General features: G+C 51.2%; 1 protein-coding gene across 2 annotated transcripts in view; it reads left to right on the top strand.

Moving 5' to 3' along the window:
- Positions 1 to 14,475, top strand: part of HIVEP3 (HIVEP zinc finger 3) — a 402,195-nt gene that overhangs the window by 254,621 nt on the left and 133,099 nt on the right. For both annotated transcript variants that reach the window (XM_079777696.1, XM_079777695.1), the window contains one exon: positions 11,571 to 11,651. The gene's annotated coding sequence lies outside the window, so the exon portion shown is untranslated. The remainder of the gene's footprint in view (positions 1 to 11,570; positions 11,652 to 14,475) is intronic.

The following is a 14,475-nucleotide window of genomic DNA, read 5'->3' as shown; positions in this document are numbered from 1 at the left end:
TCATCACTTGTCCACCGTTAATCTGTTTTCCCAATTAGAATTTAAGCTCCCAGAGGGCAGGGGTTTTGTTTGCCTGATTCAATGCTTAGACCACTGCCTGCCACATAGTAGGTGCTGAATAGTATTTGATGAAGGAGGCAGAAGGACAAAAGCTTCATGAGCTGCCCTGACCCAGACACCTCCAACCAATTTGTAGTCCCCAGACACTGAGCCACTTGGGGCAGCTCTCTGCCCACGGGTTGACTCAGCCTGCCCTCCCATGAGGCCCAGACACTCTTCCAGACACAACTCTGGGCGCCTCCACCATGGGAAAGTACGACCAGAGGGTGTGCCCCGAGAGAGCAGGACGTAAGGCAACTAGCTTTCCCCAAAAGGGGAAAACAGCGCGGCGGAGGCTTGGGGGAGCTGGCTGTGTTCTGTTGACGGAAGAGTAGTTGCTAAATAAACATACCCATTTTCCATGACGTGCTGCTTGAGGTCTGGTGTCTGTTGCTGGTGCTCAGCCAGTCAGAGAAGAAAGAGGATCCTCTGTCTGAGAGTTGGGGAGAGGAGTGAGGACTTATATGTCTGACCCAGCTTGGCCTCCCGAAACTGCTTTGCTCACATCTCCCCATCCTGCCTGCACCCCTCTTGGGTCTTCACTGCCCATGAGAGAATGCAGCCCCTCAGTCTGGAATTCATGGCTCTCTGTGACCCAGCCCAGCCCAGACCTCCAACCTGCTTTCTGCCAACTCTCCTGCAGAAGGGCTCAGCTGCAGCAGGGCCCAGGAGCTAGTGCCCCAGTGCACTAGAACCAGTCCCCTCGCCAAGCTTTACTGGTGCCACCCCGTCTGCCCCGAATGCCTGCACTACTCCTCTTCCAGGAAGCCCTCCCTGACCACACCTACGCATGAGACCTCTCCCTCATCTGGGCCCTGTCAGCTCTCCTGGACTTGCCTACTTCTAGGGGATGCTTGAGAATCTATATATACACATGGTGAGCGCCCCAGCCTGTGGGAAGCCTGTAAGCAGGGTTGGGGGAGAGCTTGGGTAGGGCAGTACCCTCTTCCATCCTGGCTTGATCAAATGAAGTAGGCATGGATGTGCCTGGCAAACTGTAAAGCCCTGTTCTGCCTTAGTCCAGGCCTCTGTATGTCTGGCCTGGACTCTTGCACCAGTGCCTCCAGTTCACCAGGCCCGTCTAGCTTCCCTGCTGAGCCCACAGGGGGTCTTTCCGAAACATGGACCTGATCAGTTTCCTTTACTAGTGACCTCTCCTTGCTGGTAGGTTCTGACCCAACAAGCCTGTCCCCTGCTTTGAGATCCTCCTCATGCTTCCCCACCTCCTTGCCTTTGCTCAAGTCATTCCTTCTGCCTGGGATGTCTTTCCATCTCCCTCTTGTCCTCATTCTACTGGACCTTTCTCTTCCTTTGGAATTCCTGGCCCCTCCAGGCACACCCAGCTGCTCTGGGGGCCCATCTCTGTGTGACGACACCTCCCAGATGCATCTCTGTCTTTATTTACTTGCATAGGTGCCTCCCTGGGGTCGGCTTGGCATAGAGAAGTCAACCTTCTCCTGGGGGATGGTTTCTCCTGGTGGATGGTGCTGTCTACTGAGGCTGTTCTATGTGCCAGGCCTGGTGCCTTATATACTTCAGTTTATTGAAACCCAGCTACAGTCCTGGGGCGGGGGGGGGGGGGGGAAGAAAAGGTCTTCTTCCCTATGGTAGGACCAAGGCCCAGAGATGCTAAGGCCATTGCTAGAGGTCACACAGCAGCATGTGAAGAGCTAGCTGGCATGGGGCCCTGGTCAGGCTGACTTCATAGTTTTCCTCCATATTGCATGCCTCTACGGAGGTAAAGACACCAGATCGCTTCCCAACACATGACTATTAATAAAACTTCTGAGGGATTTTGCTTGTCTTTTTTTCTGTCCAGTTCTTCATGCCTCTATGGGTTCCTCCCTCTCATCCTGACAAGCAGCTGGCTGGTGTACAAGGGGTCACACATCCTCCTCCCTGTCCCTCCTTAGGGCTGCTGTGGGTCCCCTCCAGGTCCCCTGGGCGCAGGCTCCAGAACAAGGGTAGGTCAATGCTTCCCTCCAGGACTCCTCAGAGAGCCGGGGCCACCCTGCGCCACATCTGTCCCAAGCCTCTTCCCATCCCTGACATCCAGGCCGCAGATCAATAAACCTGTCTCCTCCTCTCTCTCAACCATCTGTTCTCCCTGGTGGTCCCCAGGGAGTCTGCCAGGCTGGCTTCAAGCTCCCAGGTCAGAGAGAGGAAGCTATTTTGGGACCATCTGTTTGAGGGGTGCCTCTGGCAGGGGTTCCACGGCGGAAGGAGGCTGCCCAGCAGTGGGTGGCTGTCAGCAGGGGCCAGCAATTAGGGAATGAGAGCCACCTTTATCTTTGGGCTCAAGGCCATGATGTGCCAGCTCTCCCCAGACTCGGGCAGACTGGTCAAGTCCCAGCCCTGGCTGCATCTTGGATGCGACACCGGGCCAGATGGTGCTGGAGGAAGCGGGGAAGACAGTCTGAACCTCCCTAGCAGCCCCCCCGCCACTCTTTTTAAAACATATACACACACCCTTAAAATTGGGTTGCCAGTGACAACCTGGCATATCATCTTCTTTTTATATTATTCTTAGTCCCTCTGTTACCATAGCAACTGAACAATGCTTTTAAATATAGCAGTTAATTTCTTCAGCTCCAGCAACAAAGTTCTGGTGCTGTCCAGAAGGCCAGAGGCTGCTTTCTTTCCTGGGCAAAGCCCTGCAAACTCATCTCACCACCTGTCAGCCCGGAGTGGGAGCTGGGCTGTGTCCTGCGGCTGCTCTCCAGAGTCAGGGGGGCGTAGAGATACCCTGGGTTCTGGAATCAGGGCACCTGCAGTATCTCCCCCACCCCAGCCACGGAAGCCTTGCTTTTCCCCTCTGAACCTCAGTGTCTTTATCTGGTTAATGGGGGTGACGATATCTACTTCACAGATGGAGAGAAGGCTTCAAGGAGCTAAAGGAGGCAAAAGTGGCGCCTGGGAAACTCAGTAAATGCATCTGTGCTTCTGGTCCTTTCTCCTTCCCCTCCCCCATTCCTTCCCTTCCTTTCTGTCCTTACTGTCCGCTCTCTTCTGCATTTTTCTCACCCCCTCCTCCCTACCGCCTTGAATTATTGATGTTAAATTCCCAGCCAGTAACATCAGAGGGTTAAAATCCATAACCAGCCTTCCTCTAGCCTCCCCTTGGATCGCTCTCCCTCTGTGGGCTGGTGAGCTCATCAGAGTCATCAATCATACATCATGGCTTGAGAGCCCAGGCTTCTGTGGTCCAGCGCCGAGCAGCCCCAGGCAGAATGCAGCCGGGGCAGGTCTTCTGGAAGGGCTGGGCTGGCTCTGAAGCCTTGGGCAGAGGAGGCACCTCAGTGTGAGCTGATCTGGGAAGCAGGCTGACAGCCTGTGGAGGGACACAAAGTGCTCCCTGGCCCAGTGGCGAAGGGGTCCTTTCCAGGTGCCCTCAGCTGCCACCACCCTCCCACCAGCGTCCTGCACCTCTCCCAGACCCTCCCTCAGGCTCCCCACCCACTTCCCTGCATTCCAGAGCTCAGCGCGGCAGGCCCTCGAACACAGGCAGCCGAGTGTCCAGTGCTCAGAAGGGAAGCGTGGCATGCTGCCCCCAGGTAGTGAATTTCCTGTCACTGGACAATTTCACTCTCTGAGGGCCGGATATTGTAGAGGGATTATAGTACCAGGTTACAAAGTGAATGAACTCTTGTCTTAACCTATGATTACATAATGGGAACAATAATATTAAAATTACCATGTAATTTTGCAGAGCCTTAGGTACTGATTAGCATCCCCATTTACAAAAAAAAAAAAAGGTTAACTTGTCCAGGGCCATTAGACTGGTAAAGAGGCCGACTGGATCCATGGTTTTACCTTCCCCGTTATTCTTCACATCCTGCTTTCCTGGCTGGAAGCTGCATGGGGACATTGCTGGAGCAGCGGCTGAGACAGTGTGGCCATGCTGAGCCCAGGCTGGCGGCTTGGAGCTGTGCCGGAGCCAGAGGCTGCTCCCCGGGAGCTGTCCTGGGAGCTGTCGATCCCGTTCAGGGGCCTGGCAGACACAGGCAGAGAACACGCGCTCTCAAAGCCGTGCGAGCCCTGCACAGGGACCGATGCTCTGGGCTCCTGGCCAGGCTCAGCGGGAGGGAGCCGGTGCAGGAGCCGCGTGCTTCGCAAGCCCACTGTGGGCCACAGGCCTGTGGGCATTTTGCACTCACTTTATTAAATCCTCCCACAGCTCTCAGGATGGCACCACATCCAGTTTTCACAGATGCTCAGCTGAACTTGTCAAGGTCACGCAGCTCAGCAGTGGAGGGACCACATGTGTCTGACACCAAGGCACCACTGACATCTGTGGGAGGTGGCAGGGGGAGGGAGCAGTCTGCCGTGTCTGGATGACTGAGGATCTGACTGTCAGTCTCCATTGACTGAGGCCAGTATGGGCGACTGGAGAGCCAGGAGGTGGTGGTTGCTGAAGGGGGCTGGCTCTGGCCCCCAACCCCACAGAGCTGCCTGTTGCTCCCCCACCTCCCCTGGAAGGAGGGAGGGTGGCTACGGGGATGAAGGGCTGCCATGCCATGCAGGGACCAGCTCTGGCCCAGGAGACAAGAAACCTGGGGCAGTTCCTGACTCTGGCTGGTTCTCTGTTTCCCCTGAGGCAGGTCATCTCAGGGCCTGGGTCCCCTCTTCACTCCAAAGGGAGAACATTCACTGCCCTGCCTATCACATGTGATAAAAGTGAATTGGTAACTTAGCATCCATCAACCCAACTATCTACCTAAAATGTTAACCGGTGACAGATTCCCCTGCTGTATCTTTCCTTATAGCATTACCCACCCTGACAGGCTGTCATCCGGGCTTCATGAATCTGTGACTGCCTTTCTCTGTCCTCACCCCAGGAAGGCCAGGCTGGACTTTGCTCAGGGCTGTGTCTCTAGCATCGAAACAGTGCCTAGCACATGTGAGCACCAAACGCACTGGTGAATGAATGCATGAATGACCCGTCTGATCAGGACGGCGTGCCTCCTTTGTGCTCCCACAGCCCGTCCATAGCTTCTCCTGCTACTGGCCACAGGTACTGTGATGGCACGTGTCTCATCTGTCCGCCCGCACATTGTGAAGTCTCTGTGGCTGAGCATGGAGCCAGCCTGGAGGTGGTGCTTGATGAATGTTCGTTGAAGCAGTGAATTGAAGCACTCTCCTCCCAGGTCCTCAGTTACCTGCACCTTTGTATGTTTTCCGCCCCAATGCTGTCCTGACCTCCAGGGTTGGTCACTCCTAGAGCCTGTCTTCCCCGTGATGACCAATGACACCCCCAGAATAGCCCATTGTTTAGAATCAGGTGCCTGGACCCTATATTTATCTCCAGTGTGCTGAGTATGCTGGGGGCCCAGCCAGCCACACGGTGGGCATCATTGGGACTGCTCAGGTTTCTCACCCCAAGAGGTTACCTCTGGTCCCAGGAGGCAGGACCAAGAGGAGCAGGAGCCAGTGAGGAAAAGGTGTGGAAGGGAGCCCGCCTTCACTGAGAGCCAGGCACTAGACAAGGGTGTTTCATATGTGCTCACCAAGGCCACCCAAGATCACTGTCGTTACCCCGTTTCACAGCTGGGGGTTGGAGGCTGTAAGAAGCCACCCTTCCCTGGAACTGCCTCTGGAGCACAGGGATTCTGAGGGACAGGGCTGGGATGGGAGCACGGGACTGCCAAGCTTTTTCACTGTGCCCCTCAGCTTCCCCTGGATGGTGGGTGATCTCCGCTGCCATCAGCCCTGGAGCCATAGCCCAGCGACTGTCCGTGAGCGAGTGAGAGGGCACCAGCTTCGCGGATGCTGCCATGAAAACTGTACATAAACAAAAAACTAAAGAGACGTAGATGAAAATATTAACAGTTTTGTGGGACTAGAAATACAATGAGTAATTTTTTTGCTTTCTTATCCCTGTCTTTATTTTTTAATTCTTAAGAAATACACAAGTATTATATAGTGGGAAAATGTACATGTTTTAAAAAGAGAGAGGCCTAGTTATCCCAATTTCTAGGAATATAGCCTAAGGAAGAAGTCTAAGCAAATTCCAGGCAGCCTTACCTGTAACACTGACGCACCAAGTGCTGAAAGCAAATCTAAGTGCTAACACATGGGACTGAAAACTAGCTACATCTCTACCAGAGGCTGGCAAACTGTAGCCTGCAGGCCAAATCCCACCCCACAGCCTGTTTTTGTAAATAAAGTTTTATTGGCACACAAATGTGCCCACTCACTTACATATTCCTGTGGCTGCTTTTGTGCTGTAGTGGCAGAGTGAAGCAGCTGGGACAGGTAGAGTATGGCTTGGAAATCCTAAAATATTTTTTCTCTGGCCTTTTACAGAACAAGCTTCCTGACCTCTGATCTACCTGACAGAATATTATACACCCTTTAAGAATACGATAGCTTTATATTTCAAGTTGAGAAAAACAAGCTACAAAGTTTTATATACAGGATGATGCCCCAAAGTGTGGATATTGATGAGGCAAAGCTCTTGGTGCATGCTGTGAAATTGCTTTCCAAACACAACAATGTGAGCACCCATCTCAACCATCTCTGCATTAGGCATTGTCTTTCTAGACACTTCCTGCCTCCCCTGCTCCTTTATGTCTGGACTTTGCTTTTGTCTGATGTTTCAAGCCTTGGTCTGCACTTGTTCTTCCATCTTCTTCATGTCCTTTTTGAAAGCAGGCAAGATGTAACCAAACAGAGATCAAATTCAGGGGATGGGGAGCCAGGGAGGCACAGAGTCCTGAAGGTCCAGGGCTGGCACTGGCCAACACGCTGACAGCTGTCCGTCTCTGTTGGGTGAAGGACTTCGAGGGCTGGACACTAACTGGAGCTCCCAGAGCCTGTATCTCTGTGAGCCACGCAGGGGTGGGGAGATGAGAGAGGCACAGAGAGAAAGGAGCAGCATGGTGGGAAGGGAAGAAAGAGCTTTGGGGTTCATGATGCAGCTTCTCTCTCACGTGTGTGTGAGCCTGGGCAAGTCCTTTACCTCTCTGAATTGCCCCTTTGTCATCTGGAAAGGGGATAAAACAGTCAACTGTGCCGGATTGGTATGAGGATTCAACATGATCCTTCATACCAGGACCTCACATAGTGCCTGACATTACTGTGTCTTTGTTAAGTTAATTTGGCTTGAATGCTAAGATCTTAGGAGGGATGGGAAGTAGATCATATGAATATTTTTTAAAAGAGAGAGTATGGATCCAGTGCACACCACATGGCGAGCCTTCTAAAGGTAGTTGATGGGTGAATGAATGAATGGAACTTTGAGGTCAAACAGTTCCAGCTTTGTCGCTTGTTAGTTACATGATCTTGAACAATGAACCTCCCTCTCTATGCCCAGCTTCCTTCTCTGCAAAATAGGTTTACTGAATATGGAGATTTACCTAGTGCTCACAGATGAGGACACTGAGGCACGGGTAACTAAATAGTTTGCTCAGGGTCTCACCGCTGGTACATGGAGAGATCAGGATGCCCACCCACAGGCTTGTGAGGATGAAATGAGGCAAGGAATGGAAAGTTTCTGGCTCAGTATGTGTTCATTCCTTCCCATCAGCAGGACGGTCTGCCAGCCTGGGGTTCTCAGCCAGGAAACTGAGCACAGAGGAGTCTGTAGCCATGGCAGGGACTGGGACTGCCTCGGAGGCAGCTGCACGCCCGGCTGGGAGATGCTGGCAACAGCACTTGGGAGGAACTCTCCAAGTGAATTCTCTGGAGACCACCCTTTCCAGGGGGTGTTTCCCAAGCAGCTGTCTGGCCTCCAAGGAGCCCAGTGTTCTGGGGCCAAATAGAGAATTTCCCTTTTTGTAGCAGCCTTTTGGCTGAGAGTAGAGCCCAGGCTAGTCTAACAAGTCATACCCCTATAGAGAAATCCAAAGCCCACCTGAGGGGTGTGGTGGGAACAACACTGAGCACAGGATGAGCTGGCCCATAGGACAAGCTCCATCACAGAGAGCTGCTGTTGACCTTGACAGGTTCAGTATCACGATTGCTATGGATAAGAGGTTTTACCTCCAGATGATGTTTAACCCACACATCATTCCTCCAAGGTAGTCGTGAGTTTCCCCTCACACCATAAGGAGGCAGGTATTGGGGAGTACACAGCTAGTGAGTGACAGAGCAACAGATGGAGGACTTGAATTTAAGTATCTGACTCCTTTGCTAGCAGAAAGGGCTTTGAATCCTGGAATGACCAACCTCTTTCCTCTTGGACTTGGAGGCACAGCTATTGAGGTACAGCTATTGACCTCAATCCATTTTTGAGGCACAGCTATTGACCTCTTTCCCGGGAACATTTCATCCATTCAACCATGTAACAAATGCTTTTTAAGGATCATCCATGTACCAGGGCTTGTTTTAGGTTCAGGGAATGCATCATGAAAAATAATAATTATAACTAACGCTGACTGTATACCAGATACTATTCTAGACACTGTACATGGATTAGCTCATTTAATCCTCACAACAACCTACAGATAGCTAGTATGAGCCTTTCTTATAGACGAAGAAAGCAAGGCTCAGAGAGGTTATTTGTTCAGTGTACCTCATCTACTAAATGTCAGAGCCAGGATTTGAACCCAGGCAATCTGCGATCGGCATCCACATGTTTACCTGCCTCCACACTATTGTGGCTTCCATAGTTTCTGCCCTCATGGAACTTATAGTCTTTCTTTTCCAACAGGCATGTTAAAACAGTACCAACAGTAATTTAATTTAGTTTTATTTGCTGGGAAGCAAACTGGGCAGGGAGTATCAATGATCCTAGATCATTTGTGAAAAGCTTGATGTTAGTAAGCCAGTGGGAAGGAGTCAAGGTCATAAACCTTGGTCCACTTTCCAATGGCCTTGACTGCTGTGTGCCTTATGGCAAGTCTCATCACCTCTCCATTTTTTAATTTACAAAATGGATTGTCACTACCTATTCTACCTGCCTCCAAGCATTTCTGTGAAGACTAAATGATGTGGCAGATGCTAACAAGATTCCAAAATAGAAAAAAAAAAAAAAAAAAAAAGGCACTGGGCAAGGATTTGCTATTGGACCAAAGTGAAAATTTGGTCAGTTTGGTGAATGAATGAATGAATGGTCCTAGCAGGTCTGCAGATTGGCTCCCTGGATAATAAATGACTCCCTTCAGGAGATCCGTTGGGCTTTTTTACAGTCCCATCAGGGCTCTGTCCTTGGCCATGTCCCATGCTCCTGTCCCTTGAGTTATTTTGCATCTGATTTTGTGTGAGCCTCCAAGACTGTCTTAGCAAACATGTATTAATGCCTGTTGGGAGACAGGCCTTATGATAGACTATGTAGGGAGACTGAGATGAATTTGGAGTGGTTTCTGCCCTTAAGGACTCAGAGGCTAAGAGGAGAAGTAATAATAATAATTAATAATAACAACAGCAATTACCACCAATTATTGAACATGTACCATATGCCTGATACTGTGTGGAGTTTTTATATACATTATTTTGTATAATAATTACAACAATTCCATGAGTTACTAAAACCACTGTCCCATTTTAATTTTGGGGAAACAGATTCAGATGGGTTTAGTAACTTAATGTAAGTTCATACAACTCTGAAGTTATAGAGACGGGAATGAACCTGAGACAGAAGATGTAAGTAAATACAAATAACTCCATTGTAAGGTAGAAACTACTGTGTATTCTACCAGAGGGATAAGGACAGGCTTCTTGGGGTTCAGAAAGAGAAGGGAAGGAAGCAGGATGACAGCAGTGATGGTAGTGGTGATGGTGATGGGCTGCTGTTGATAGTAACAATGATGGTTTAGGTTTCTTGGTGTTGATAATGCTGCTGCTGATGATGTTGATGTAACAATAATGGTATTTATGATGATGGTGATGGTGGTGATAATGTTAAGATGGTGATGATGATGATGTTGATGTAACAATAATGGTATTTATGATGGTGGTGGTGATAATGTTGATGATGCTCATGGTACTGCTGCTGCTGTGAACGATAACAGTGATGATTACAATGATGGCGGTGCTGGTACTGCTGCTATTGATAATAACAATAATGCTATTTATGATGATGGTGGTGGTTGTGATAATGGCAAGGATGGTGAAGAGATGATGGTGATAGTCCTCTGGTGCCCATTTGTTGAGCTTCTACTTTATGCCAGGCTCTGACATGAGTGCTTTGCACTACCTTGTTTCATCCTCTTAACAACTTTCCAACGTCAGGATCATCACCTCCCCTTTATTCATTAGGACCCTGAGTTGGAAAAAGACCAAGTGACCTGCCCAAAGGCCCACATCAGTCTGAGCTGTGCTTGACCTTAAGCATGCCTCATTGTAGAGCCACCACTCTTCCCTGTACCCTGTGGACCTTGGGGTTGGGCCTCTCCGAGATGTGCCACAAATACCTACTGAATGATATTGAATGAGTGGGTCCCCTAGGGCCAAAGCCTTAAGCCCAGAGACATAAATAACATGATTCAAATGAGTATGTGTAACCATTGTTTAAATATATGTGGTGGCGCCCTGACCGGTTTGGCTCAGTGGATAGAGCATCGGCCTGCAGACTGAAGGGTCCTAGGTTTGATTCCTGTCAAGGGCATGTACCTTGGTTGTGGGCACATCCCCAGTAAGGGGTGTGCAGGAGGCAGCTGATCGATGTTTCTCTCTCATCGATGTTTCTAACCCTTTATCCTTCTCCCTTCCTCTCTGCAAAAAATCAATAAAATATATATTTTTAAAAAGAATGACACTTATTTAAATATATGTGATGGCTCTGTGGTTACTAAAATACAAGTTAATTATAAAGCATTATGTTCATTGTGGCTTTTGTATTGTTTATTTTCCCAATGAGAAGATACTAAGTGTACAGTTACCATCAGGAGGCATTTTGAGAAATATTTTCACACAAAAAGGAGTTCTTGTACCGAAAATGGTGGGCAGCATCATGCCATCCTGCACAGCCTATAGAAAATGCTTGGCCCAGTGTCTGGCACAGGGATCACTCAGGAGGGAGGAAACCCGCCAGGCTGGGTATTGAGAGCTGTGGCCTTTGTCTTGGCTCTACAAGTAACTAGACCTGTGCTCTCCTTCTCAGTGACTTTATCTCTATCAGACCTGACAGTAGCATCTAGTAGCTTTCCCAAATGGCTATTGAATGCTTGCAAAAATGAATGGATCAATGATGAATGAGTGAATTATGGTGAATGGTGTTCAAGAGCACCAAGGAGTGCTTGAAAGTGACCATTCTGAGCCTGAGAGAAGAACTAAATGTAGGGGATTCCACAGGGGCTGGTGACAGGACTTTCAGCTCTGAGTGGGGTGATGAGGCTATGGTTGCACCTCTGGGGAGCCTGACCTTGACCCTGTGTTGACCATGTTGTAGAAGAGGTGGTGCTGGGGCTTGGCTGTAAGGCCACTCTCACCAAGGCTATGCTCATCATTTTGGGGAGCATTTTTTAAACTCAAGTGAAGGTTGACAGATGGTGGTAGTATAATATTCTTACTTTCTCTACTTCCCACAGGTCTCCCTCCAACACAGACCTCCAAGCTCTTAGAAATCCCTGACACATCTGGACCATGAGACCACGGCTGGCTTTTGGCAGGTAAGCTCCTCCCATCTCTCCCTCACACCAGGACACAGAGCAATTTCGGCACAGCCCAAAGGTTACTGGGCCGTGTTTATGGCCAGGAGGTAGGTGGGGCTGATTTCATCCTCAGCAGGAGAATGGGTCCCCACACTTTACTGAGACTTCAGGGAAAACCTGGATGTCCGGAGCCCTCCGGCTGGCATTTCTGCAAATGCAGCACATGGCGATGGGCACCTATCCTGGAATGGAAGCCAGGGAACTGGGTCTGACCCTGGTCTACCTTTACTGCTTGGGAAGATTTCAAGCAAGAACCTCCCTTTCCGTCTCTCTGTTTCCCTGAATGAACAGTGAGGGAGTGGCACTCAGTGAACTGGGCAGGCCTCAGCCAGCTGTTCCAGCTCTGGTCAAGGCCATGGGTTGGGGGAGGGGTAGTGGGAAAAGAAACAGCCTTCCACTTCCCTAGGACTCATCTGTTTGATAGCGCCATGGACCTCACATCCATGGGGAGCCTTAGTTCGGCTGTGTATATGCCGTGAGCACACAGGTATGCATTCAGGGGCCTGTGTTCCTTCCAGCAAACTCTGCTTAAAGTCGGACTCAGACATGGACAATCACAGCCCCACACCTGCCCTCCCATGGCTGGGCAGCACACAGGAACTATGGGTTGCCAGTGCCCAGACGGGAAGGGCAAAGACTGCCTGCACACTGACAGATAGGTAGGCCCACAGGAGAATGCAGGGTGATGATTGAGCTGGGTGAGGGGGAGTGCAGGTGGGAGAACAGCGTAACCCAACAACGAGGTCCTCATTTAGAGGCAAAGCTCACAGGGAGATCTGCAGGGCAGTCTGGGGGAGCTGCCTGGGGGGTGAGGCCTAGAGGGTATGCAGGGGCCCTTTGTCCAGCAGGTGGATCAGTCTAGCAGCCCGGAGGTTCCCCACCACTGTGATACTCTCAGTCCTGAACAAGGCGCAGGTGACACATGCCAGGAACTCCACACCCTGTCCCCAGCCTGCCTCCAGGCCTCTGCCTGAGTCTAGCCAGCTCGGTGCCTGCCGACCAGCCCACCAGGCCTGGCCTCTGAGGGAGGAGAAGGGCCACCCTGACTGCCTCAAGGTGGTTTGAGGTTGGGTTGTGAGTGCCCAGGAAGCTCGTAGGCACATAACACTGTGTGGCTGGCTCAGTTGCAAAGCATGCTGGGAACTTGGGGGGCTAGGGAAGAGGAGGGGCTAAAAGCAGTTGAAAGAACTGACGGGATCCTCTGTAGGGCCTGGCCCGGCCCCTCAGCAGCCTAACTCCCTCCAAGCCCAGCTCTGCACTACCCACACCCCTGCCTCCAGCCCCCTGAGGGCCTCTGAACGGAACAACATTTCCCCTCCTTGGTTTTGCCCACGCTCTTCCTGTGGCCCCTCCACTGCCCGCCTATCCAGACCAGTGGGCTCTTCCAGACCTGAAATCTCGGTTCTCTGGGAGCCTCGCTGACCATCCAGCTGGCCCCAGGACAGAGCCTGCCCACACACATCCCTCTCTCACCACTTACACCTCCCTGCGTTTACTCGTGGGTTTCCATCTCTTGAAGGCAGAGGCAACGTTTTGACCATTTCCAGAGTGAGCTGTGGGAGTCCCTGGGAGTGGAATGCTATGTGGGGAAACTGAGGCAGGGCCAGGTCATCTGGACATACTTGTTGCCTGCTGTGTGCTAACCTCTGTTCTGGGCACTGAGGCACAAAGATGAATGAAGCAGAGTAACTGGTCTGAGCCTCCGGGTCTTCGTCTCTCAAATACCTGCTTCCAGATCAAATGCCAGAGCACCTGTGAAAAGCCAGCTCAGTGCCCGTCTCATCGCTGGCACTTGCATCCCATGCTCATCTGTCAATTTACATGTCTGCGGTGGGCAGTGGTGGCCTAGAAAGGCCTCTGAGTATTCTGGTTCAAAAGGCGCTGTGAGAAGTTGGCATATCTGCCTTAGCAGGAAGGTGGGCCAATTGACTTGACTTTCCTTTAAAGAGTCCATTCAGCAGCACATTCTTGAAACCCCTCTGTTCCAGGCATGGTGGACACTGGGGGCCCGACAGGAATTAGATGGTCCCTTCGGGAGCAGGGACACATAAACAAATGTGAAAGAGTCGCAGCAGAAGTGGAGAGGAGAGGGAGCCACAAACTCTATGGGGGCTGTGCTTTGGAGGAGGGGCGTGTGAGCTGCAACAGGAGCACCTGTGGGCGGTTGTCAGACCAGGAGGGCTGCGGGAAGGGAGAGGGGCACCCAGGCAGAGGGGCCGGCGTGTGCAGAGGTGCAGCGTGGGGAGCATCCTGGTGGGATGGGGCAGGGGTGTGGGTGTGGATAATGACTGTCCGGCAGCGCTCCCCATCCCAGAGGAGCATTCAAGGAAGCCTAGCACCCAGCGGCCTCGCCTGCGCGGGCCAGGCTTAGCAGGAGCACCGTGAGCTCTGTGACGAGGCCAGATATGCAGCCCCTAGGGCCCGGGCAGCCCGGAGCTTCTAAGACTCTTCTTGGTTGGAGTTGAGGGCGCATGACACCCACAAACTCTGAAGTTGCCCTGGAGATGTGATTGCTGCGTTCACGCCGGGGCCTGGGATAGAGATGGCGAAAACTTGGTCCCTGCCCCAAGAACAGAGAGGGAGGTGGACAGGTCCTCTAATTCCCATACTCCATAGCCACTGGTGCTTTACTGTGAAAACATACAACGTGGTATGGGACCAAAAAGGAGGGGGCAGCCTGAGGGCAAGGGGCATCATAAGGAGGGAATCTGAGCCAGATGGTAATAAGAAGAATGATTATGATAGCTAATGATCATTGAGGACTTATACGTGCCCGCATTTA

The sequence above is a fragment of the Cnephaeus nilssonii genome, assembly GCF_951640355.1.
Source record: "Cnephaeus nilssonii genome assembly, chromosome: 7".
Taxonomy (NCBI): domain Eukaryota; kingdom Metazoa; phylum Chordata; class Mammalia; order Chiroptera; family Vespertilionidae; genus Cnephaeus; species Cnephaeus nilssonii.
The sequence above is the reverse complement of the archived record's forward strand: the minus strand, read 5'-3'. Positions and strand labels throughout refer to the sequence as shown.